This window comes from Protopterus annectens, chromosome 2.part1 (assembly GCF_019279795.1).
Source record: "Protopterus annectens isolate FY-2018-M chromosome 2.part1, PAN1.0, whole genome shotgun sequence".
Taxonomy (NCBI): Eukaryota; Metazoa; Chordata; order Ceratodontiformes; family Protopteridae; genus Protopterus; species Protopterus annectens.
The window spans coordinates 690,345,461-690,373,030 of NC_056729.1; the positions used below are offsets into that span (position 1 = coordinate 690,345,461).

At 42.9% G+C, this 27,570-nt stretch overlaps 1 protein-coding gene across 3 annotated transcripts in view; it reads left to right on the top strand.

Annotated features, from left to right (window-relative positions):
• SCMH1 (Scm polycomb group protein homolog 1) overlaps window positions 1-27,570 on the top strand; it is a 1,495,203-nt gene that overhangs the window by 416,655 nt on the left and 1,050,978 nt on the right. The gene's annotated exons all lie outside the window — the stretch shown is intronic.

The following is a 27,570-nucleotide window of genomic DNA, read 5'->3' on the forward strand; positions in this document are numbered from 1 at the left end:
GAGGCATATTTACACATTCCCATCAGGCAGGAACGCAGAAAATACCTCAGGTTCAAGGCCGAAGCGAGGCACTTTCAATTCTCTGCACTGCCCTTTGGATTGTCTACTGCGCCCAGGGTCTTCACCAAATGCCTGGCTCCAGTAGTAGCTTACTGCAGACTCAAGGGAATTCAAATTTACCCTTATCTGGACGATTGTCTAATTCAGGCAGACAGCAAGGATGTCTTACTCCAGCATCTAGAATTTGTTCAGAACCTCCTCAAGTTCCTGGGTTTCTCTGTAAACATAAAAAAGTCAAATCTGACACCCTCACAACAGATAACTTTTCTGGGTGCTCTTCTAAACACCACAACCCAGATGGCATTTCTGACATCCGAAAAACAGTTACTTCTGGCTTCAACTTTCAAAACCTTGGCAACTTTAACTCAGCTATCTGCAAGAGATTCCTGCAGGCTCTGGGTTACATGGCCTCCTGCATCCTTCTCGTACCATATGCAAGACTACAAATGAGGAAAATACAGTGGTACCTAAAACGTGTATGGTCTCAGCATTGCCACAGTTTAGACATACTGATCTCTGTCCTTCCTTGCCTTCAAAAGGAATTTCTTTGGTGGTCCAGGGCATGTACTCTAAACAAAGGGAAACCCTTCTGTCTGCCTCCTGCCACTCAGATTCTAACCACGGACGCCTCTGATTATGCTTGGGGAGCCCATTTTCAGGGCAACTGTCTGCAGGGCCTTTGGACAAAGGAGCAGAAGCACCTGCATATCAATTTAAAAGAAATGTTAGCCGTCCAGGAAGCTCTACTGGCCTTCAGGAATCTTTTACATCCAGGACAACTACTAATACGGACAGACAACACCACAGTTATGTGGTACATAAACAAGCAAGAGGGATCTCATTCCTACCCCCTTTGCAGACTAGCCATGGATCTATGGAGCACAGCTCTAGCCTGCAATCTGGACCTTCAAGCTCAATTTCTACCAGGGAAGCTAAACTTCCTGGCAGACAGTCTGAGCAGAAACCTTGCGTATCCACACAAATGGATGCTGGACACCAAAATATTCAGGATGATAACAGCAGTCTGGGGATGTCCTCACATAGACCTCTTTGCATCCCACCTCAATCATCAACTACAGAATTGTTGCACCAGGACTTTCCACAAAGAAGCTTGGAAAGTGGATGCCCTATCATTCAGTTGGAGGAACCTTTCGGGATATGCCTTTCCGCCTCTTCCTCTTCTTCCACAGGTGGTATTAAAGATAAAATAGGACAAGCCCAAGATGATAATCTTGCTGGCCCCAAATTAGCCTCGACAGTTTTGGTACCCAACTATAAAAAACCTATGTCTGGAGCCCCCTTGGGTTTTACCTCAGTCTCCGAACCTTCTGTCCCAACATCAGGGTCAGGTTCTACACTCTCATGTCAGAACTCTCAGCCTGGCGGCCTGGTTAATCCAGGGCCTTTGATTTCTTCTTTCCTACCCAAGCAGGTTATGGATGTCATTTTGGAAGCCAGACGTCCTATTACTAGAAAATCTTATGCAGGAAAATGGAAAAGATTTTGTTCCTGGATGCAGGCTCAGGATTCTGATCCTCTTCTTCCGAACATTCCTTTAATTTTACTTTGCTTGACAGATCTCTTACATAAGGGTCTCTCTTTCTCTTCCATTAAGATTCATCCCTCTGCTATTTCTGCTCATTATAATACAGACCCTCCAATCTTTTCCCACCAGCTCATGAGACAGTTCCTCAGGGAAGCTAAGAACTTAAGACATCCTAGATCTCCTCCCATTCCTGCTTGGGATCTCAACTATGTTTTGGAAAAACTGACCTTGCCTCCTTTTGAGCCTGCCACCTCTTCTGACATCAAGTTTTTATCTTGGAAGACAGCTATTCTGTTAGCCCTAACATCTGCCAGAAGAGTTTCAGAGTTACAAGCTCTTATGGCCGTGGAGCCTTATATTATTTTTCATCAAGACAGAGTGTCTTTGAGGACTAATCCTATCTTCATGCCTAAGGTGGTTTCCAAAGTGGCTTTAAATCAGACTATCCACTTGCCTACCTTTTTCCCCACTCCTCAAAATAAAGGGGAAAGGATCTTACATTCCTTGGATGTACACAGACACCTGGACAGAACCAAGGACATCAAGAAATCAGAGCAATTGTTTGTTTCTTATGCTTCAAGTTCCCAAGGTAAAGCCATTTCAATCAGACCATTTTTAAATGGATTGCTCATGGAATCAGATTTTGTTATTCTCACCATGGAAAGCAAATCCCAGGGAGTATATGGACTCATTCCACCAGAGCTGCTGCCACTTCTGCGGCTTTTCTCAGGTGAATTCCTACCAAGGACATTTTGGAGGCTGCAACTTGGGAGTTCAGTGCATACTTTTTCTAAGCACTACAATCTACCTCTCTACTCTTAAGTCTAGGGCAGGCTTTGCCTCTGCAGTCTTGCAGGGCCTTTTAGCCGCCCCTTCTTCTTTATGACCACCTCCCTTTCTTTCAGCTTTGGGATTCTACCCTACAGTCATGACTGCAACAGTGAAACACGATGAACATAGTACAGTTGTGTACACCTACCATAAATGTAGATGTCCGAGTGTCTTCACTGTTGCAGTCTGGGTTTCTCTCCCTCCTATCCCCTCTTGTTTTTACTTTTGTGTGGTTCCTTTTTTCACCTTTCTTCTGAGGTGTATTTGCAAAGGATATGGGACCTTTTCCATTTTGGGACTCCTGACATCTGGGGCAAGAAAAACTGGAGAAAATGGCGTCGGCTGTCAGCTTTGTACTCCTGGCGCTCTGACGGCAGGGAGCATGGTTGAACAGCCGACGCCAGACCCAGACTTTGGGATTCTGGCCGACCGAGGACTGCCTGCCGGTAGGGGAGAACCCTACAGTCATGACTGCAACAGTGAAGACACTCGAACATCTACATTTATGGTAGGTGTACACAACTGTACTTTTTTGATTCCCCTTTCAAGAATGACATTATTCTGTAAGTACATTTCCTGGATGATATTACTGTTGAATTTGTTTATTTAAATAACATACCACCACCAGATGTTCTTCATCTCACATTGCTGCAGTCCTAACACTTGGGTAGTCCGCTGTCCCAGTCAGCCCGAATACCAAAGTATAAGGCTGACGTCGGTCAAGGCGCATTTGTCTGACATCAGGACGTCAGGGTACAAATGCGCATGACCGACGTCATATCCTCAGTCTTTTTTGCCGCATGGTCCGATGCAGAAGCAGTATTGCGAGTGCAGGTTGGCGTTCTGAAATTTTCTGAAGTCGGAGTTTCAGACCGAATCAAAGTTGGCTAAGTACCCCGTTGGGGAATATTTTGGTTTTTCTTGCCTCAGTATTTAACCGGATGTCAGAAAAAGTGAATAACTGTATTTCTTGTGGGAAACAGATACCTCATAGAGATTACCATACATTGTGTATACCTTGCTTAGGGCCTGAGCACGACGTTGTTGGCTGTCGCTCTTGTGCTAGATTTAACAAACGCACTATTAAGAGAAGATTAGATTGTGCCAGGTTAGTTTTTGGGAAGCGTTGTAATTACAACATGCCGTCGGATGCTCCGGCCCGCTTCGCCTAAAAAGCGCAAAGACAAAGCAGCGCAGCCTAGGGTAGAAGAACCGCCTGTCCCGGACGTCGGTTCTTTAGAGGGCTCGGTGGAGCCGGTGGTTCTACCAGAAGTTCCTTTGGATTCTCAGGGAGAGACTTTACTGTTACAAGATGTGTCCTCTCAGGAGGTAGGCCAGGCTGAAGGGGCTTCTCAGGTAGCTGTTCTCCTCCCTTCCTAAGGTGGTTAGGCCCTCCCCTTCTGTTTCCAAGGCTCCTTCTAGAGGCCGGCCAGGGTTAACTTCAGTGGGGGTCTCCCCTAGTTCTTCAGGGTCTCTGCCTAAGAAACATATGCTTAAAATGGCAGAAGATTTGATTACTATGATTAGAGGTTCTTTACCCCCCCCTGATAAGAGGCCTAGGGTGGAACCTGAGCTTGAGAGTTTTGAGCAGTGTTCGGAGGCTTCTGAGTCTTCGGCTGAAGACTTGCAGGAGTATCCTCCTTATTCTGATTCTGATGTAGATGACTCTACACCTTCGGCTTCTCCTCCTGAGGATTTTTCTTTTTCAGAGACTCTTCATTCCATGAGGGAGCATTTTAAATGGGAGGGTCAAGATTTCTCTGATTCTAGGAAAAGGCTTAGGGAATTTTTGTTTCTACCCCAGCATAGGCCTTTAGCTATACCTCCTGTTCTGGATGTGGTAGAGGATGTTTTTGCAGAGGCTTCCCTGAACCCTGATTCTTTGCCTCCTGCCCCAGTTAAACCGGACAGGTATTATAGAGTGCCTGAAGCTCATAAGTATCTTTTTATGAGTCCTAGGGCAGACCCAGAAACTGTTTCTCAGGGCCCTAAAGGGGTTAAGGCTTCTGTTGTTAAAAATCCTGTTCCTTCTGATAAAGAGGCAAGGGCTTTGGATAGATGGGGGAAAAAGGTGTATACTTCTTCCACTTTAGCCATGAGGGCTTTGAATTGCCAGTTTCACATGTTGAAATACCAAAATTATCTCCTTTCACAATTGAAGTCTAAGGTAGATGCTCTGGCGGAAGGTATTGAGTGTAAAGAGTTGCAGGATTTGGTTCATGTTTCTGAACAGGTGGGTAAGCATTCCTTGCAATGTGGTTTTGATGCTGTACAGGCCTCTTCGAGGGTGGCAGCCACTGGTTCTGTTCTTCGCAGGCACGCCTGGCTGAGGGATCAGAATTTAGCTGAACATGTAAAGACAAAAATTTTAGATGCTCCTTTACAATCTGATGTGTTGTTTGGTGCGCCTGTGGAAACAGTTTTAAAGAAAATGGAGGACAAGGCTAAGTCTATGCAGACTGTTAAAGATTTTTTGCAGGTTCAGCCTCCAAAGTTTAGTAGAAATTGGCCTACTAAGGGGTGGACTTATCCTTCTTATGATTCTCAGTCTAGGGGTAGATCTAGACGTGGTAGGGGCAGAGCTCAAGGTTCTTTTAGGCCTAGAACAGGCAGTTCGCCTGCCCAGTCTTCTGGTGAGGGCAGGGGTCAGTCCTTTCGTAAGCAGACCCAATGACTTGCCTTTTCAACTGCCAGGGCCTTCTCGTCTGGCAGCACCTTTGGGAGGAAGGCTGGCACTTTTCAAAGAAAATTGGAGTGTTATTACGCAAGACAGATGGGTATTGGATATCGTTCACCACGGTTACAGGTTTTATTTCCATACCTTGCCTCCATTCAAAGGCATGCCAGACATTCCTCCTATACAAAGAAAAGAGGCTCACAAGCAAATTTCTCTGTTGCTCCAGATAGGGGCCATTCAGCCGGTTCCTGTGCCAGAAAGGGGCCTAGGATTTTATTCCCGCCTGTTCCTAGTACCAAAAAAGGGGAACACGTGGAGACCAATTTTGGATTTGTCTATCCTCAACACTTATTTGGACATTCCCAAGTTCAAAATGTTGACGTTACAACAGCTTTTACCTCTGCTGGGCAAAGATCACTGGATGGTAACTTTAGATCTCAAGGAGGCTTACCTTCATGTGCCTATCAGACTCAGTTGCAGGAAGTATCTGCGTTTCGAGCTGGAAATCTACATTATCAGTTCTCTGCATTGCCTTTTGGGTTATCTACTGCCCAGAGTATTCACAAAAGTTCTGGCTCCAGTTGTAGCTTTTTCAGGCTAAAAGGAATACAAATCTATCCTTACTTGGACGACTGTCTGATTCTGGCTCAAGAAAAGGACGAGCTTCTTCAGCATCTGGAATATGTGATAGCAGTGCTAAGATGCCTGGGGTATTCTGTGAACGAAATAAAGTCCAGTCTAGTACCCTCTCAAGACATGTGCTTTCTGGGTGTGAGACTGAATACAGCAGCCCAGATGGCCTTTTAACCCCGGACAAACAAAAGAGTCTATCCCTTTACTTCCATCAACTATCTCATCAGTCCGTGCTGACTGCAAGGATAGTCCTTCAAGCATTAGGGTTCATGGCATCTTGTATTCTGGTGCTTCCCAATGCCAAACTGCATATGAGGAAGCTGCAATGGTATCTAAAAAATGTATGGACACAGCACTGCCAGGATTTGGACACTGTCATTCCAATAATACCTTGCATTCAAAAGGAATTTTTGTGGTGGGCTCAGGAATGTCACCTAAACAAGGGACTCTCTGTGACCCGGCCAGAGGCGAGTCAGATTCTAACGACAGATGCCTCAGACATAGCTTGGGGAGCTCATCTGAATGGAAAGTGGATACAAGACAAGTGGCCTGCCAGACTACAGCATCTACATATCAACATGAAGGAGATGTTAGCAGTCCAGTTTGCATTAATGGCTTTCAAGGAGTTACTTCTTCCTGGGCAGGTGTTGATTCTAACAGACAACACTACTGTCATGTGGTACATCAACAAGCAAGGGGAACACATTCTTATCCTCTATGCAGGCAAGCAATGATTTTGTGGGAGACTGCGCTCAGCTTGCAGCTAAATCTACAGGCAAGGTTTCTGCCAGGAGCACAGAACTCCTTAGCAGATGTGTTAAGCAGGCAAATCATGGATCCCCACGAGTGGAAACTGGATCTTCATGTATTTCGACAATTGACAGTGTCCTGGGGAACTCCAGACATAGATCTGTTCGCTTCTCCACTAAACCACCAGCTGCCAAAGTTTTGCACAAAAAGGTTTCATCACACAGCTTGGAAAGTGGATGCTCTTTCGTTCAGTTGGGAAAATCTTCATGTGTATGCCTTTCCACCTCTGCCTCTCCTCCCAAAGGTACTCCTAAAGGTCAGACAAGACAAGCCAAGGATGATTTTGATAGCTCCAGATTGGCCTCGGCAACACTGGTACCCATTACTGAGGAATCTGGTAAGGAAGCCTCCATGGCCTTTACCTTTAATTCCACACCTTTTGTCTCAGAGGGACGGTCATCTCCTCAATGTCAAGCTTCACTCTCTTCATCTAACAGCCTGGCATATTCTGTTTTGAACCACAGCATGTCTCAACTTCCTCAACAAGTTTTGAATGTGATTATGGAAGCCAGAAGGCCTAGTACACGTAAAGTGTATGCAGAAAAATGGAAGAGATTTTTATTTTGGAGTGCAGCAAAGGATTTGGATGTTTCTGAGCCTAATTTGAGTGTGGCTCTTCAATATCTTACTGAGTTATTGGACAAAGGTTTGTCTTTCTCTTCCATTAAGATTCATGCTGCAGCAATTTCAGCTCACTATGATTGTGACCCACCATTGTTTTCTCATCCTTTGTTCAAGCAATTTCTTAGAGGGGCAAAGAATATAAGAACCCCATGTAGAGCTCCTACTCCTGCTTGGGACCTCAATTTTGTGTTGGAGAAACTTACTCTACAACCTTTTGAGCCTGCGGCTACTGCTGAATTGAAATACTTGTCATGGAAGACTGCTTTTTTGTTGGCCATTACTTCTGCAAGAAGGGTTTCTGAATTGCAGGCCCTTATGGCGGTTGAGCCTTTTTTTTTTTTTCATAAGGATAGGGTATCATTACGTACTAATCCTTCATTTATGCCTAAGGTGGTTTCTAGTGTGGCTTTAAACCAAACTATTCATTTGCCTACTTTTTATGCAAATCCCCAAAATAAGGGGGAAAAGATTTTGCACACTTTAGATGTACACAGGCAGTTGCGTTATTATTTAAGCAGGACTAGGGATTTTAGGCAGTCTCAGCAGTTGTTTGTTTCTTTTGCTTTGAGTTCCCAGGGCAAGCCTGTGTCAAAACAAACTATATCTAAGTGGATTGGGTTTTGCATTGCATTCTGTTATTCCCATCATGGCAAGGAGATTCCAGCTGGGATTAGGCCTCATTCCACGAGGGCTACTGCCACTTCAACAGCATTTCTAAGGGGTGGCAACTAAGGATATTTTGGAGGCAGCTACTTGGAGTTCAGTGCATACTTTCTCCAAGCATTACCACCTTCCTCTCTATTCTAAATCCAGGGCTGGTTTTGCCACTGCTGTGTTGCAGGGCATTTTGGCAGCTCCTGCTTCATTATAGTTTAGCCATCCTCCCTTACCTCTGCTTTGGGATTCTACCCAAGTGTTAGGACTGCAGCAATGTGAGATGAAGAACATAGTACAGTTTTGTACCTACCATAAATGTAGATGTTCGAAGATCCACATTGCTGCAGTCCAATTTACCCTCCCTCCTTCCCTCTGTGTTTAGGGGTGGTTGTGTGGGTGGGGTTCTATTTTGTAAATTTGTATATATTGTACATATATTAGGTACAGGAGTGTTTGGTGTTTTTTGGTTTTGGCCTTATCTTTTTAGGGTCTTCTGACATCTGGGGCAAGAAAAGACTGAGGATATGACGTCGGTCATGCGCATTTGTACCCTGACGTCCTGATGTCAGACAAATGCGCCTTGACCGACGTCAGCCTTATACTTTGGTATTCGGGCCGACTGGGACAGCGGACTACCCAAGTGTTAGGACTGCAGCAATGTGGATCTTCGAACATCTACATTTATGGTAGGTACAAAACTGTACTTTTCTTGGAATTTACATATAAAGTGGGGATCCAGGAAACAGAGTTCTTTGGACATCCTGCTTTACAAACATTTGCAAACTAAAGATTTGTGCTCTAATATTTTTAGAAAGAAAACTTTTTCTAACATGTTGTTACGCTTTGATAGCTGCCACCCAGCCCACCAGAAAAGAAGGGTTATAAAAGGACAAATGGTTCACCTCTCTAGGTTGGTTATTGATGATTATACATTTGAAATGGAGATGTCAAGTTTAATTTTATTCCTTAACAGGGGATACCCATCCTGTTTGTTGATTAAAATTAGAAGTGAGATATGAAAAAACTGAAGAGATTTGTATACACTTATTTTATTAATGAATACAGGTGCCAAACAAAATCCAACCCCTGCAACGAAACAAAATAAAGTATTGTTATTGCCTTTTAACCAAGAGACGACAGTACTGAAAGGGGTTATTATGAACTGTTGGGACTTAACTATAGCAAGTGAGTTGAAAAAGAAGCTTGGCGAACATCCTGTAGTGACCAATAGTAGAGGAAATAATTTAAAGGAAATATTCAAGAAGAACAAGGACCATGTTATAAAGCCATATAATTCGTTAATGAGTAAATGTAACGTGTAAATATTGTAAATACATACACGAAGGTCCATATGTGACTATTCAAGGTTACATCAGGACAATAGTGTCCTGGGTGAACTACTTCTAACACTAAAATGGTGGTATACATTGCCCTATGTGGGAGTTGTCCTGCACTATATGTAGGAAAAAACGCACAGAGGTTACGTGACAGGATGGCAGAACATTTGAGGGATATTAAGAACAAAAAGACCACTAATGCACTTTTTTGCCACAGTGACGTGTGTGAGGGTTTTAAAAAGATTTTATTTCTTACTGTAGGTAGAGTGGTGTGTAATGAGAGGAGGGGTGATTTTAAAAGGTTACTGGAATTCACAGAGAATATGGAGCCAATGAGACTCAATGCCACAATATCCCCAGGTATAAGTGACAGTTGCTCTGTTACTAGCTTACTGAAATTAAGGTCGATGCAAGTTTAATATGCTGCATAGGTGATGTATTTTAACAAGTTTTTTTATTGTTTTTACATTATTTAAGCATTTTTAACCATATTTAATATATGCAGCCTGATGCTATGTCTTTAAGAAGGGGATTGACACTTGTTTAATTAACTATGCCATTCAGTTACGCAGTGGTATATAAGGAAACTAATGGAAGTGTGAATTTGACTCTAATGTTGCTTAAATGTAAGTAGATGAAAGTGCTAAGTCTTTTTTTTTAATTTAATAAAGTGTACGTCCGTGGATCTCTGGGCATTGTGATGACTTCTCTATTTAGAACTTGTGTTTTACTAATCACCTAGTTTGATTTTTGTTGGTTATGTTTTGTATTTTTCTTTGACCAGGAAACATCTATTCTTCTGCACTTGCCTTGCTGTAAGTACATTTTAGGGCATAGTAACTCTTTTAGATTCAGACAGGAATATAGTAAAGTGTAACTTAGATGTTTTCTTTATTTATTTGAGACTGTCCTGCAATGTTGTTTTAAATATTTCCTGTGATTTTGAACTCTGATGTAATTGCTTAATTACTAGGTATTGTCTTTTTTTTTTTTATTTATTATTAAATGATTATTTATTATTAAATGTATTTAAACCTATCTTTGTGGCTAATATTTGTGAAACATATTTAAGCTCTTAGAGTACTTGCACATCTATATGGTGAAACTGTACAGGCCACTCCTAAATAGCCTTGCTTTGGTCAGGCTACCATTTGCCATAATAGTAACATTACACAGTACAATTGGAGAATCTCTGTTAACAACCTTAAAGTAGCTGATAAGTAATGGCTGATGGCAGTGGAAACTACCTTATAGTCTGGGCAGAAGGGGGCATAGCTAGTAAACCTGTGCCAGCCTTTCCCAGGTGTGTGTGTGTGTGTGTGTGTGTGTGTGTGTGTGTGTGTGTGTGTGTGTGTGTGTGTTTGTGCATAAATTAGATCTCAAGGAATGTGTGCATCAGTTACTTGGGCAGGGACATGAAGCACTGGTTGAACAGAGAAAGGGTACTGGAAGACTTGGTTTGGCCACTCAGCTGAGATTTCAACCGTATAGCTGTGCCAGTGGGGAGTCTTATTGGGGATCTGGAGAAAGAGGGCGAAACCAGACCCAGACTGACTGGTGATTTCTGTGTGCTCTTAAGGGAAATTGCAATGTACTGTGTATGTACTTGTCATCTTCCCAGTGTGCATGTTCCCCATTATTGCCAGTGGTGAAGATTGAGGCTCCTTTATTACTGGTCCAGTGCTGGGTCATCACAGTAGTATCAAAGATGTCTGTGATATTTAGAGAAAAGTCAGAAAAGATTTCTTCTTGTAATTTTTGTAAAGTATCGGCACATTTAGCAAAGTGTATGGGGAAGGGCTGTCAATTCATCTTGGACTATAAAAAGATACTTTGAACAAAGGCCTTCAGTTTAGCAACTGTTTTGGTTGCAACTGCATAATTCCATAGTATACTATAAAACAAGCCGTGAGACACACACACGAGGGCCATTCAAGAAGTAAAAGAAGCAGCCCTGTTACAGGCTGTATATAAAATGACAGTGACTGACACTAATCCCATAATATGTCAATGGAATGGGAATACACCACTACTTCCTTATGTCTAGCATGACTCATATAAAGCAGACTTGAAATAGATTATGGAAAAGAAACAGGCTTGAATTAAAATAAGATCACATTGATACGTCAAGCCCCATTGACAGCTATTTTGCAGAACACATATTAAAATTCTATAAGAAGCAGTCTGAGTGATTTTGAGATGTTAGAATAAGTCAGAAAACAGAGATAGAGTGAAAATAATAGATTTTTTTTAGTTCTAAGGTGGAGTTTTCCTTTAACTATTTGACCATTAAGAAGCCCTGCCCACATCCCCAGCTGCCTGCCCCAAAACACTGTCCAGTTAGGGCACTTGCTGTAAGGTAGGACATACATAGGAAGTAAAAACAAAGATGTTCTGTAAAGTCAGAGTTAAACAGGCTTGGCAGTTGGTGTGCAGGATTAGGTGTACTGTTTCCTGTACTTAAGGTGCAGGATTTGACTGTACCAAGTGGCAAAATTAGGTAGGAGCATTATACACACACACACACACACACACACACACTGTGCTGTTTCTGTTCCGTGCTGCTACAATTTCAAGAAATGCTCCTGCCATCTTTTAAAAAAAAGATGGAAGACTGTGCTGTGGTTTGCAAAAGCAAAAAAAAGACTGCACTTTCGATTTGAGCTTTAGGACATTTCCCTCATTGACTCAAAATCTAGGCAAATGAGTAAATGAGATGAAGTTCCATGCAGAAGTGAAGAAGACTCAATATACAAAGCAAGATGAAGCTCAGGTGAGGAAGGATTTTGTGATAGTATATATAATGTATATGGCCACACCGGGCCCCCAGTCAGCAGCGGACCCTAGACAGATGCCTAGGTTGCCCTGTGCTGGATCTGGCCATTGCTGCTGGTGTTCTTCCTATTCATTTCCATCTCTCAACACCATTCCCTGGTTTCCTTTGGATCAATGAAAAAGGTTTTAATAAAGTCTCTATGAGATTTAAGGCAGACAGTGAGCCACTAGGTCCTGAGATAATCCAAGTACTGTCACAAAGTCCAAATGTTCAAGTAAAGCAAACAAAGTAGACAGTATCTAGAACACATAGCAGACAAGGAAGTCTAAAAATGTAATTTATTGTGCAATAAACAGGATAAGCGCTTTCAAGGCAACCCCAATTACCATCAGATGAAGCAGTAATTGGGGTTGCCATGAAAGCGCTTATCCTGTCTATTGCACAATAAATTCTATTTTTTAGAGACCTTGTTGCCTGCTGTGTGTTCTAGATGCTGTCTACTTTGCATGCTTCTCTATGAGCTTTGTTGTCAGAAGAATGGGAAGCAGAGTCCCTTTTTGCTTGCTGGCTCACACTTTGTTGGACACTTATCTCTTTCCTCCTCAGCCTGTTCTGCATTAAAATGTATTTGATCCTATAGGGAAAAAAAATAAAAAAAATATTTCTGAAGACAGCTGGCTACAGCAACTTGAATGTCATACCTGCCTCTTGATATTCCCTTATTGCTGGGATAAACTTGTTTCTGTTTTTTCTGTTGTACAGTGAATAATTCAAATGATGTCATTTTCATTCATTCCTCCACTGTTGGATTCAAATCTAACTCTGATGCTTTTTCTTGATCATAGAACACTGAAACTCTCGAATTCCTCTCTTTACCCGTAATGCCCTAGACACCTTACATACCCCAGATCTCGTTTGCTGCTATAACGTTTGGATGTAAGATCGCAAAACTCTTGAGTGATTTACCATAGTGACTTTAAAATATTTTAATTATCTTAGCTTCAGTCCTCTCTTTAACCTTTACAGTTATCTTCAAATTTCTTCCTTATATTTCCGTATTCTTTCTGTAAATTTCATTACTTTATTTTTTGTACCATTGTTGGCATACTGTCACCCCTTTTACCATACTTTAACTACCTTCAAATTACAATTTTTGGTATTTTTCCTTTCCATCTCCTTTCTTCCTTTCCATAAAAAAAAAAAAATAGTGAATAAATCGCAAACAAACCAACATGGGCATCCAAAGAACCTCTTAAAATCCTTTATTAAAACGAACCCTCAATAAAAAAGGAAATATTTATAGCAGAATCTTTGTGGAAAAATATAGACACACAAAAAGGTGCACCATTCAGGATGGATAAGCACTTTTGGGATTGCCCTTCCTCAGATTCCTTCCATAAAAAAAGTTATATATCTAACTTTCCAACATGTCTGAGAAATTGTTAGGTTGTAAAAAATACGTGACCTACCACCACAAGATCCCAAATTCAGATGCTTACTCCAAATGCTTGTATTGTTTGGGACCGTTCATATTTAGATGTCAACTGTGATATTTGCAAGGGATTTAATTCCTGTGTACTGACTGATTGAAAGAACTAGCTGATACTGAGAGGTTTACTGTCTTCCAAACATGCTACATCAACCTCTGGGGCTTAAACCCCCAAAAAAGTTAGGTAAAAAAAGGAGATCCACAGTCCAAAGACCCACGTAAGAGATTTCCTGATCTGACTACAGCTTCGACCTCGGCTCTGATCTCTGAGCCTCCTCTCAAGCAAGCAAAAACATTGATCCAATGGCATTGGATCCAAAACCTAGATCCGAGAATTCACCTAGGATCCTCTCATCTCAGCTCCTGCTGGAGCCGATCACCTCTTGGCTCCCATCCCCCATTTTATCTTCTCCACGACATTACTCCAGACCTTCCTCTACAGCCCCCTCAACTCAATCTTCCAGCAGCCTCTCTGAAGCAGGTGTGGACAGGATGATGAGGAAGTTTCTCTGCACACAGGTACAGGCGGGAGTTCTTCCAGCTCCGACTCCTTGGGTCCAGAGACGTTTGTCAGTACTACACCGCCTTTATTAGCTCCTTCTCCGAGCTGTCCTATGGTTTTGGAACCATTAGATCTGAAAATCTTGGAGTCATCTGCATTGGATCCGAAGATGTTAGCATCTTCCACTCAGATGTTAGCATCTACCACTCAGATGGTGTCTCTGAGTGGTCCTGCACCAATCCCTTTGGAGCTGTAGTGTCAGTGCTGGCGCTGGGTTGGTGGATTCGACTCCAAAATTGTCAGAGCCATTGCTACCCCTCGGAGATTCGGCGCTAGATAGCTCAGCTTCGACTCCCGCCTTGAGTAGTTTGCCTTTGGGGTGGGGGGAGGGACCTATGATCCATAAGACTGCCTTATCAGATAAGTCTGTTTCTCTTTCTCCCAGGCAGCTTAATTTATCGAGAACATCCCATGAGTCTTTCACAGTATGGTTGACATTCAAAAAAAGTCTTCAATTTTAGTATCAGCATATTTTGCTAAGGGTTCGGTAATTCACCCCCTAGCTGGTACTGTAGGATGAAGTGGTGGATCACTCATGTTGGACTGAATCTTTGGTATTCTAAATATCTTTGGTACTATAGGATATACCGTGTTCAAAAACCAGGCCAGGTCAGCTGAAATGATTTCTTGTAACTAGTTCTTCCAAAAATAGCTTGATAGCTCTGTATGCTGTATTTATTTCATTACAGGACACAATTTGATAAAGTACCTGTATCAGAGAGAATAGAATATATTCTTCCTGTATAGTCTACTGTGCCCATTAGTGCCCTATCCTTTGTCTGGTCTCATACACCTTACAGACTTATTCAATGCAAAGTCATTAAGAATAGATTTCTCCTTGTTGGTGAGATAAAAATACATATTCTTTTGCTTCCCAAAAGACTTTGCATTTCTTGTTCATACATCATCTCAGATGCTTTCAATACTGGATGTGTTGTGGGGTTAAAAATGCTTTTGCGTTTGAGCACAGTTCCATGGGAGGTGTTACTGTTATTAAAGCCCAAATGAAGTTGCAAGTTTTCTCACGAATAACTTTAGGTCTATTAAACTTTATGCAATGTTTGCTCTCCCCAAGGGAATAAAAGTAAACCCCTTCACAAATAAACCATGGTGCTCTGAACCAATAACAGTATCAGTGAAATTAAAAAATATTATAATTTATAACTAATACAGTACCTTGATCAATAGGCTCGGAGTGACTGTCAGCCATCTCCTGTAATCGTGGCTCTGCTGTTGATTGTTGTGCCATGATTGATACTGTCTCTTGATATCCTTCAAGAATGCAACTGCAGTCATAACATATGGGTTGTCCTGTCTCAGGCAGCCCACGATCGGCCGAATTCCAAAGTCTGGGTCCGGCGTCGGCTGGTGTCGCCTCCTCTCCGACGTCACAACGGCTGGAGTATAAAGGCATCGGCCGACGCCATCTTCTCCAGTCTTTCTTGCCGCGCGGTGCCCGAAGCAGAAGCAGTTCGCAAGTGCTGGTCGGTCAGCTCCTGTGTTTTCAGTACCGAAGTCATCTAAAGCTAAGTACCCCATTGGGGAACATTTTTTCTTGCCTCAGCCGATGTCAGAACAAATTGAGAAAGTTAATAATTGTTTGTCTTGTGGTAAACAAATACCTCATAAGGACTTCCATTCTTACTGTCTTCCTTGCCTGGGCCCAGACCACGACGTCTCGGCCTGTGCTGCCTGTGCTTGTTTTAATAAGTGCACTCTCAGGCGCCGGGCAGAATTTGCTGAAGACTTTTTCGGCGAATCATTCGCATATACCATGCCGTAGGATCAACCGACAGCGCAATCTTCTAAAAAACGGAAGGACCGGGACCGGCATCCTCAGCCCGCGTCCTCCACCGATTCTACTCCTAGACCCTCCGCTAGTGCTTCGGTCCGTGCGGAAGCGGTAATCCAGCCGCTCCAGGCCGACGACACAGCGTTAACTAGTCCTTCGGTCCCGGAGACCTCTCTGGTGCCGGTTGTTGATTTTCCTCCGGATACCGATGTTCTTGATTTACCCGACACCATTCCAGTGGACAAGGTCACTCCTGCACGTGGGGCTGCTAGGCCTCCTGTATCTATGTCCATCAAGGCCTTTGCACGTGCTAAGGCCGCCAGCCAGGCCAAGGCCCATCCTAAACCTGCTGTCCAGGCCCCCTCTTCTGATAAACAGATTATGTCTCTTGCTGCAGACCTTATTTCCCTTATCAGGGGGTCTCAGCCTCACCCAGACAGAGGTTCTCAGCCTCCTGCAGAGAAAAGGCCTAGAACTGAGCAGACCGAAAACCTCTCTTCAGATGAGGCCTCTGGGGATTCTGAGCATTCAGATATTCAAGAAGAATCCTTCCAGGCGTATGAGGACTCTGATGCTGAGGAATCAATTCCCTCTGCCTCTCCTCCAGAGGATTTCTCTTTTGGTGAAGTCCTGCACTCAATGAGGGAACATTTCCAATGGCAGGGTCAGGAATTCTCTGATTCCAGGAAAAGGCTCCGTACCTTCCTAAAGCTTCCCCAGCACAGACCTCTAGCTATTCCTCCTGTAATGGATGTTTTCTCTGATTCCAGTGCTAACCCTGACTCTCTCCCCCCTGCTCCTGTCAAGCCAGACAGATATTACAGAGTCCCTGACACTCACAAACATCTCTTTAAGGCCCACACCGTGGATTTAGAAACTATTTCACAGGGTCCCAAGGGAGTGGCTACCTCCACTGCCAAGAATCCTTTGCCAGCGGACAGGGAAGCCAGGTCTATGGAGAGATGGGGTAAAAAAGTGTATACCTCTACCACCCTAGCCATGAGGTCTCTTAACTGCCTTTTTCATATGTTTCAGTACCAGGATTTTTTACTGGATGATTTACAGAAAAAGTTAGCCTCTCCTGAGCCTATTGACAGAAAGGCATTGCAGGATCACATACATAACACTCAGCAGGTTAACAATCATTTTCTTCAGTGTGGTTATGATGCATTGGAAGCTTCATGTAGGGCAGCTATGACTGGGGCTGTGATAGACATGCTTGGTTAAAAGATCAGCCACTGCCAGATCATGTCAAAGTAAAATTACTTGATGCACCTTTGGAAAAACAGAAGTTTTTTGGTGCGAATGCACAAGATGTGTTGAAATCCATTGAGGAAAAAGCTAAGTCAGTACAGACAGTCAAGGATTTCCTCCAGGTTCAGCCACCCAGATTCAGTAGAAACTGGCCTTCAAAGAATTGGTCCTTCCCAGACTCGGACAAGTTTCAAAGGGGAAAGAACAGGCGTGGCCGAGGCCAATACCGAGGCTCCTACAGGGGACGCCAATGGCAACCTACAAATCAAAGAAGTGCTGCAGCCAGTCCAGCTGCACCACAAGGACAATCACAATGACTTGACTTTCATACCGCCTACAAGGGCTTAGACAGAAGCACCTTTGGGCGGAAAATTATCCTTGTTCTCAAAGAACTGGCATATCTTAACCAAGGACAGTTGGATACTGGATTTAATAGACAAGGGTTACAGATTCCACTTCCATACTTTACCTACAAGACAAGGCATGCCAAACCTGCCACACCATCAAAGGGCAGAGGCACTCATTCAAGTTTCAAAGCTATTAAGTATAAAAGCAATAGAAAAGGTACTTCCCCAGGAACAAGGCCAGGGATTCTATTCAAGACTGTTCCTTGTTCCAAGAAAGGAAAACAAATGGAGGCCTATACTGGACTTGTCTACTCTAAATACCTTTCTCATTGTGCCAAAGTTCAAAATGCTGACGTTACAGCAACTCCTTCCCATGCTGGGCAAGGGGTCTTGGCTGGTCACTCTGGACCTCAAGGAGGCATACCTGCATGTCCCAATCAGACAAAGCTGCAGAAGATACCTCAGATTTCTTGCAGGGACAGAGCACTATCAATTCTCAGCATTGCCGTTTGGCTTATCTACTGCGCCCAGAGTGTTCACGAAATGCCTGGCATCAGTAGTGGCACACTGCAGACTCCAGGGAATTCAAATATACCCCTACCTGGACGACTGCCTCATACAAGCAGACAACAGATACACCTTAATAAAAAACTTGGACTATGTCATGCAATTACTACAGACCTTGGGATACACAGTCAACGTTCAGAAATCAAGGCTACTGCCATCCCAACAGATTATTTTCCTAGGAGCCAAACTGGACACACAAACACAAATGGCCTACCTCACAGAGGAAAAACAACAGCAGTTACCGGAGTACTTCAAAGGCCTAGCACAACTCTCCCAGCTGACTGCAAGGAAACTCCTGCAGGCCCTGGGGTTCAGGGCATCATGCATTCTTCTGATACCTTTGGCAAGACGTCATATGAGAAAGCTGCAATGGTATTTGAAAAGCTTATGGTCCCAACACAGCCAAAGCCTAGAGGATGTAATCCCACTTATTCCATGCCTGCAAAAGGAATTCTTGTGGTGGGCTCAAGCAAGTCAATTAAACAAAGGCATGTCTTTCAACAGACCTCAAGCAGGTCAAATTATTACAACAGACGCCTCAGATCATGGATGGGGAGCGCACATGGAGGGCAGATGCGTTCAAGGTCAATGGACACCAAAGGAAAGACATCTGCACATAAACCAAAAAGAAATGCTGGCAGTGATACATGCAATCGAGAGTTTCGAAAAATCACTGCAGCAAGGACATTTACTTATAAGGACAGACAACACCACCGTCATCTGGTATATAAACAAGCAGGGAGGGACTCATTCATACCCCCTCTGCAGACTAACAATGATTCTCTGGGAAAAAGCACTGAGTCTGAAGATACACCTGCAATCCCAGTTTGTGCCAGGCAAGGACAATGTACTGGCGGACAAGCTGAGCAGAAATTTCTTGGATCCACACGAATGGATGCTGCATCCCCACATTTTCTCACAAATAACAAAGACATGGGGAAGACCGGACATAGATCTATTTGCGTCTCACACGAATCATCACCTGGAAAAGTTCTGTACCAGGACCCACCATGCACTAGCCTGGACAACGGATGCTCTCTCCTTCAGCTGGAATTCCCTAAAATTTATGCATTTCCTCCTCTGCCACTGTTGACCAAGGTGATCCTGAAGATCAAAGCAGAACAACCAACAGGCATTTTGATAGCTCCAGACTGGCCAAAGCAACAGTGGTACCCATTGCTGTTGAGCATAACTCGGACCAAACCGTGGCCTCTGCCCCTATGGCCCCTGCTCCTAACACAACACAACTACAGGACTGTTCACCAAAACCTGAAAACATTACATCTGACAGCCTGGAGATTACTTTAACTCCTTCCGCTTCCAATCTTTCCAAGGCAGTTCAGGACATCTTATTGGAAGCACGCAGACCATCCACCAGAAAAGCCTATTCAGCCAAGTGGAAGAGATTTAGCATCTGGGCTGCCAACAGGGGTCAGGATACAACAGTACTGAATATACCTCAGATATTGGAATACTTGGCAGAAATGTTTCATTCTGGACTCTCATATTCTTCCATAAAGATTCATGCCTCAGCAATCTCAGCAAGATACAATTGTGATCCACCAGTGTTCTCACATCCTTTGTTAAGACAGTTCCTGAGAGGGATAAAGAATATCAAGCCTCCCAGAAAACAACCAATACCTGCATGGGACCTCAATTTTCTATTGGAAAAATTAACTCTTCCTCCCTTTGAGCCAGCAGCAACCTCAGAGATACAATTTCTATCATGGAAAACTGTTTTTCTGTTGGCAGTCACATCAGCAAGAAGAGTCTCGGAGATACAGGCACTCATGGCAATATCTCCTTTCCTCATTTTTCATCAGGACAGAGTCTCTCTAAGAACAAATCCTTCTTTCATGCCAAAGGTAATTTCCAGGGTGTCTCTAAATCAAGCTATTCACCTTCCTACTTTCTTCCCCAATCCTCAAAATAGAGGGGAAAGACTGCTACACACCTTGGACATACACAGGCAACTGCACTACTACTTGGACAGAACTAAGGCCTCCAGAAAGTTTGACCAGCTGTTTGTAGCCTATGCTGCTGGAAAACAGGGAAAAGCAATCTCCAAGCAAACAATTTCAAAATGGATTGGACACTGCATCAGATTCTGCTATTCTTACCATGGAAAAAGTGTGCCAGCCAATATTAGGCCACATTCCACCAGAGCTATAGCCACATCCACAGCTTTCCTAAGAGGAGTGGCTACAAAGGACATTCTAGAGGCTGCTACATGGAGCTCCGTGCATACATTTACCAAACACTACAACCTGCCTTTATACTCCAGATCCCAAGCAGGCTTTGCTTCGGCAGTCCTGCAGGGCATTTTAGCTACACCATCCTTTTCTTAGCTCCATCCACCCCCAGCTTGGCTATGGTATTCAACCCATATGTTATGACTGCAGTTGCATTCTTGAAGGACATAGTACAGTTTTGTACCTACCATAAATGTAGATGTCCGATAGATATGCAACTGCAGTCGGATTTTCCCTCCCTCCTTCCCCTCTTTTCCTTCTATTTGGGTCCATTCCCCCTATTCCTATTAGCTGGGGGTATCTCCTATGGTGTATCTGTTTATTACTGTTGTGCATGTCTGGAATTGTTTATCCATTCACCAAATACCTTCCTAGGAGGACACCTGGCATCTGGGGCAAGAAACACTGAAGAAGATGGCGTCGGCCGATGCCTTTATACTCCAGCCATTGTGACGTCGGAGAGGAGGCGACACCAGCCGACGCCGGACCCAGACTTTGGAATTCGGCCAACCGAGGGCTGCCTGAGGCAGGACAACCTATATGTTATGACTGCAGTTGCATATCTATCGGACATCTACATTTATGGTAGGTACAAAACTGTACTTTTCTTGCCCTTCTTTCTTTGTTTGTGTCTCATAAATTGTTCGGTTCTCCCCACTTTTTGTTGGCCATTCTTTCTGATTGCTTCAGTGATGGCTCCTCTAAAGGAGACCAAGGATTAGAATATACCACATTATCAACCATTTCTGTAACATCCTTAAATGTTCTTGTTTGCTGAACATATGGTTGCCCCTTATTGCGAATTCTTGGATAAACCATTTTGTTCATGTAATCTGTGTCATCCCATCGCAGTGTTTTGTGTTTCCTTAATTTAATGATGTTATTAATGATTATCAAGTGTTAACTGTATGGGTTATACAGTAAAACTATGAAGTTTCGCAAGTGGAGTTTTTCATGTGCCTTGGACTGTGGACTAGTCATTTGGTTTTGGATTTTATGGTTTATACAACATTTTTTCTGGAGGTGTCTGTATACTGGTTTTAGTGGTTTTTTTTGGTTCTTTTTTTTGTACGGGCAGTTACCTCCTGCCTGCACACGGATCTGAGGACATGGTGATTGTGGATTCACAGTCTCCGTTATTGTCTACGCTAGTAGAAAATCTAACATTACTGGTTCAGCAGTCATCTCAAGTTACAAACATCGAACCACAAAATGATAACTGTGGAGGAAATGGGGACACCAGACTTGCATCTTGGAATGTGGATAATAATTCTATGGTCAACGGACTTCAGGGACCAAAGTAAGCAGACTGGTTATATGTAAACAACACAAAAAGATGGCTTGATAATTCTAAAGTGAACGATAATGTGCCTAATGGTTGCAACTGAGATGAACTTTCATTAGAGCAACAAATGAAGCAATTAGATAAACTGGTTTACAAATTCAAAAAGTTACAAATGGATGATTACTTTTTGGGGGAAAGTTTACATACCTAAAAGTCTCAGAATATGGAAATACCCACAGTGTACTGAGGAACAGTCACCTTTCCATATGGAGTTGATAGATTTATTAGTAAATACTGTGGGAATAGCAAGGGAATTGTTATGGCTATGCTTGTATAGGCCCTAGGGCTGATAGCCTAGTACCAACCTATGAACCTATAAAACGGGACTAGAATTGATGCATTCAGTTCATTCCCTCCAGTACAAGTCCTTTGAGTGTGTACCTTTAACTCGTAGTGGGTGTGGCCTAAGCCTTTAAAAATGAAGTTATCACCTTACAATTCTAATAAATACTCATTGACAGAGGTCAAATATCAGTACAATTGTGTTTGCCATCATGTATGCTTCAAGATAAAATATTCTGATACCTTGTATGTAGCATGGTTTTGGAATTATTAATGCAAGTATGAGCAAGTAATATTTGACGCCTAGAGGAGCAGTAGGGGGTAATTGCAGATGCACCTGGAGGCGTCACTCGGATGTAATGAGAATGATGAAAGTATTTGTTTTATAAAACAACAAGAGAACCGGTCTCATTACATCTGTCACTGAAGATTTAGCCTTTCTCCTTTATCAAGAAATCTATAACAAAGTGTTTAACAGTGTTGAAGTTAGAATGGCTTCCATTAAGTTAAGGAAAGAATTATAAATTACGACAGGATGATACAGACTACATGAACAAAACAGTTTATCCAAGAATGCACAATAAGAGACAACCATATGTTCAGCAAACAAGAACATTTGAGAAATTACAGAAACGGTTGATGACGTGGTATATTCTAATCTGAGGTCCACTGTAGAGGAGCCATCACTGAGGTGATCAGAAAGACTGGCCAACAAAATGCAGGGAGATTTGAGCAATTTACATGACACAAACAGATAAAGAAGGGCAAGAACAGGAGACTGCATCAATCACGGCACAACAATCAATAGCAGAGACATGATTATGGAAGATGAACAACAGTGATTCCGAGCCTATTGCTCAAGGTACTGTATCAGTTATAAATTGTAATATTTTTAATTTCACTGATACTGTTATTGGTCCAGAGCACCATGGTTTATTTGTGAAGGGGTTTACTTTTATCCCTCTGGGAGAACAAACACTGCACAAACTTTAATAGTCCTGAAGTTATTCATAAGAAAACTTAACTTACAACATAATTTGGGCTTTAATGACAACACCCATGGAACTGTGTCCAAAAGCAAAAGCTTTTTACCCCCACAACACATCCAGTATTGAATGCCTTAGAGAATATTTGAAAAAGAAATGGTGTGCAGCAAAAGAAAGAATATGTATTTTAATGTCACGAACAAGGAGAAATCTTCTCTTAGTGATTTTGCATTGAATACATCTGTAAGCTGTATGAGACCAGACAAAGGAGGGGTGGCATGATGCTAATGGACACAGTTCACTATAGAAGAAGAATGTCTTCTATTCTTTCTGATACAGGTAGCTATCATACTGTGTCCCGTAATGAAATAAATGCAGCATATAGAGCCATCAAGCTATTTTTTGGATGCTCTAGTTTTACAATTAATCATGTCAGCCAACCTGGTCTGGTTTTTGAATGTGGAATATCCTGTAGTACCAAAGATATTTGGAATACCAAAGATTCATTCCAACATGTGTGATCCACCACTTCATCCTATAGTGTCAGCTAGGGGGAAGATCCTTAGCAAAGTATGTTAATACTAAATCGAAGAATATTTTTTGAATGTCAAACATATTGTGAAAGATTCATGGGACTTTCTCAATAAACTCTGGGATATTGAAATTGATGATGACAGTCCTTTTGTTACTCTAGACATAAAAAAGTTATATACAGTTATATTTCAAGAGGAAGGACTTAATTGGTTTAATGATGTTATTAATGATCATCTATTAACTGTTTGGTTATGCAATAAAATTTTTAAGTTTCACAAGTGGAGTTTTTCATGTGCCTTGGACCGTGGATTAGCCATTTGGTTTTGAATTTTATTGTTTGTACATTTTTTTTCTGGAGGCATCTGCATGCTGGTTTTAGTGGGGCTTTTTTTCCTCTAAAATTTGCAATGCCTTTTTATGAGAACATACTGTGAAGGATCCTACTCATCCTTGGGATTTAAATGTTGTTCTTCAGGCCTTAATCCAACCCCCTTTTGAGCCATCCACTAAATCTAAATTAATCTTTTTGACCTGGAAGACTATTTTCCTGGTTGCTGTAACGTCTGCCTGAAGAGTGTCTGAACTTCAAGTGGTTTCTTTTAAGTCCCCTTATTTAATTTTCCACAAGAACAGAGTATCTTTAAGAACCAACCCTTCCTTTCTTCCTAAGGGGGTGCCAGAATCCAATATAAATCAGGTTATCAACCTACCAGTTTTCTTTCTAAATTTTTCAAATAAAGGAGAATGTGTGATGCTCATCGTGTTTCACTGTTGCAGTCATTACACTTGGGTTATCCTGCTGGCAGGCTACCCGCAGTCGGCCTGAATTCCAAAGTCCTGGTCTGGTGTCGGTTGCTGTCGCCTCTTCCCTGACGTCAGTGCATCAGGGGTATAAAAGATGCAGCCAATGCCATTTTCTTCAGTCTTTCTTGCCGCGCAGTGCCCGAAGCAAAAGCAGTTCGCAAGTGCCGGTCGGCCGACTCCTGAGATTTTCGAAACTGAATTTCAGATCCGAAGTCTTCTATAAAGTCAAGTACCCCATTGGGGAAACTTTTTTCTTGCTCCAGACCGATGTCAGAAAGAGTTAACAATTGTATTTCTTGTGGGAAGCAAATAACCTCATAAGGATTTTCATTCTTACTGTATTCCTTGCCTAGGCCCTGACCACGACATTGCTAGTTGTCGGTTTTGTGCTAGATTTAACCAACGCACTATTAATCGTTGGTACGATTTTGCTTTTCATTACTTTGGCCGAAGGTTTAACTATATAATGCCGTTGGAACAACTGACGACTGGAATTCATAAAAAGCGCAAGGAAAAAGAAAAGAACAGGCATCCGAGGTCCAAAACCGATGACGAAGCCTCTTCTAGGCCAGTCGCTGGTTCTCAGTGAGGCACTTTTGCAGCCCCTGACACCCGCTACCTCAGAGCCACAGGCCACCTCCGACTCCCACATGGAGACAAATAGGCCTCTGGATACTCAAGGTATTGGGCCTTCAGAAACTAATCCCTCAGATGGGTCCGGAGCCGCTGAGCAAGCATCGGCTTCTGAGGGTGTTTTCAGACCTACACAGCTTTATATCAAGCCAACTTCAGCATCCAAGACAAAGACTAAAACAGTTTTAAAGACAAGGAAACAAGTACAGCATTCTCCAGGACAGACTTCCATGCCTAAGAAACAGATGCTGAAAATGGCCGAAGACCTAATTACTTTGATCAGAGGTTCCCATCCCCCTCCTGATAAGAGGCCTAGGCAAGATACTGAATATGATTCCTCTGATCAGGTTTCCATTTCCTCTGACTCCTTTCAGAACAGGGATACTCTATTCCTCCCTATGAGGATTCTGATGCTGAAGAATCTATTCCTTCAGCTTCTCCTTCTGAGGATTACTTATTTGCGGAAACCCTGCATACCATGAGGGAGCATTTCCACTGGGAGAGCCAAGATTATTCAGATTCTAAGAAAAGGCTCAGAGACTTTCTTCTACTACCTCAGCACAGACCTCTTGCTATTCCACCTGTTCTAGACATTGTAGATGTATTTTCAGAGTCCAGCCTGTCTCCTGACTCTTTACCTCCTGCTCCTGTTAAGCCAGACAGATACTACAGGGTTCCAGATTCTCATAAATTTCTATATAAAAACCCTGCTGCTGACCCAGAAACTATTTCTCAGGGTCCCAAAGGGGGTCAAGGCCTCTACTGCAAAAAACCCTGCCCCCTCAGATAGGGACTCAAGGGCACTGGACAGATGGGGGAAAAAAGTTTACACTTCTGCTACCTTGGCTGCAAGGGCTTTAAATTGCCAGTTTCATATGCTTAAATTTCAGCAATACTTAATGTCTCTATTAAAACAGAAAATGTTGACAAATTCTGAATGTTCTGGGAACAAGGAATTGCAGGATTTATTGCATGCAGCTGAACAAGTGGGAAAACATATTTTGCAATGTGGTTATGATTCACTGGAGGCCTCTTGCAGGGCCGCTGTAACAGGTTCTGTTATTAGAAGGCATGCTTGGTTAAAGGAACAGACTCTGCCTGATCATGTTAAAGAAAATTATTGGATGCTCCATTACAGCATGATACTTTATTTGGTGTTAAGGCAGAAGAGGTGTTGAAGAAAATGGACGATAAAGCTAAATCTATGCAGACAGTGAAGGATTTCTTACAGGTACAGCCACCCAGATTTAGCAGGAACTGGCCTTCTAAGAATTGGTCCTTTCCCATGTCAGACAGGCCACAAAGAGGCAGATACAGACACCCTAGAGGCAGACAACAGCCCCAGGGCTCATACAGGCCCAAACAATGGGGTGCTTCTACCTCCAAAAGCGGCAAAGACAAATCACAGCCATATAGGAAACAGTCCCAATGACTTCCCTCTGCCAATGCCAAGCATTTATCTTTTGGCAGCACCCTTAGGGAGAAAGCTAGCACTTTTTTCACAAAATTGGCACACGATCACCCAGGACAAATGGGTCCTAAATATAGTCTCTCAGGGCTACAGGTTCCACTTTCACACCCTTCCAAAGGCAAAAGGTATGCCAGACCTGCCACACAATCAATGGGCAGAGGCACAAAAACAAGTTTCATCTCTCATGGACATGAGGGCTATTCAGCCAGTGCCACAACAAGAGCAGGGACAAGGATTTTACTCAAGACATTTCTTAGTACCAGGAAAGGACAAAGCACGGAGACCAATTCTGGACCTGTCTATTCTAAATACTTTTCTGGACGTTCCGAAATTCAAAATGTTGACTCTGCAACAGCTTCTGCCCATGCTGGGCAAGAAGACTTGGCTTATAACTTTGGACCTCAAAGAGGCATACCTGCATGTCCCAATCAGAAAGTCTTGCAGAAGATACCTCAGATTCAGAGCTGGCTCAATGCACTACCTATTCTCTGCACTGCCCTTTGGCTTATCTACTGTGCCCAGGGTCTTCACAAAATGCCTGGCACCAGTAATTACATTTTGCAGACAAAGAGGAATTCAAATATATCCCTACTTGGACGACTGCCTTATTCAAGCAGAGACCAAAGACATTCTACTAAAGCATCTGGCGTTTGTAAAAAGATTACTATTTTGTCTAGGGTACATAGTAAACGAAAAGAAATCAAAACTAGTACCCTCTCAAGAGATAATATTCCTGTGTGCAAGCTTAAATACAACTGTCCAGATGGCTTATCTCACGCCAGACAAAGGCAACTGACTTCTTACTTCAAAAGCATGGCAACAAAGACCCAGTTATCTGCAAGAAAAATTCTGCAGGCTCTGGGCTACATGGCCTCCTGCATTCTGCTAATTCCATATGCAAGACTGCATATGAGGAAACTACAATGGTATCTAAAAAGTGTTTGGACTCAACATTGCCACAGCCTGGAATCATTAATTTCACTCATTCCCTGCCTGCAACAGGAATTTCGATGGTGGGCACAGGCCTGTCACCACAACAAGGGACAGCCATTCACTTTACCCACAGCCAGGCAAACACTAACAACAGATGCATCAGATTATGCCGGGGGGGGGGGGGGGCACATGGCAGGAAAATGTATTCAGGGCACATGGCCCCCAAGCCAAAGGCATCTTCACATCAATCGAAAAGAGATGCTAGCTGTACAAAATGCCCTGACAGCCTTCAAGGACCTACTTCATCCAGGACAGCTGCTGATAAAGATGGACAACACCACAGTTATGTGGTACATAAGCAGGGGGGC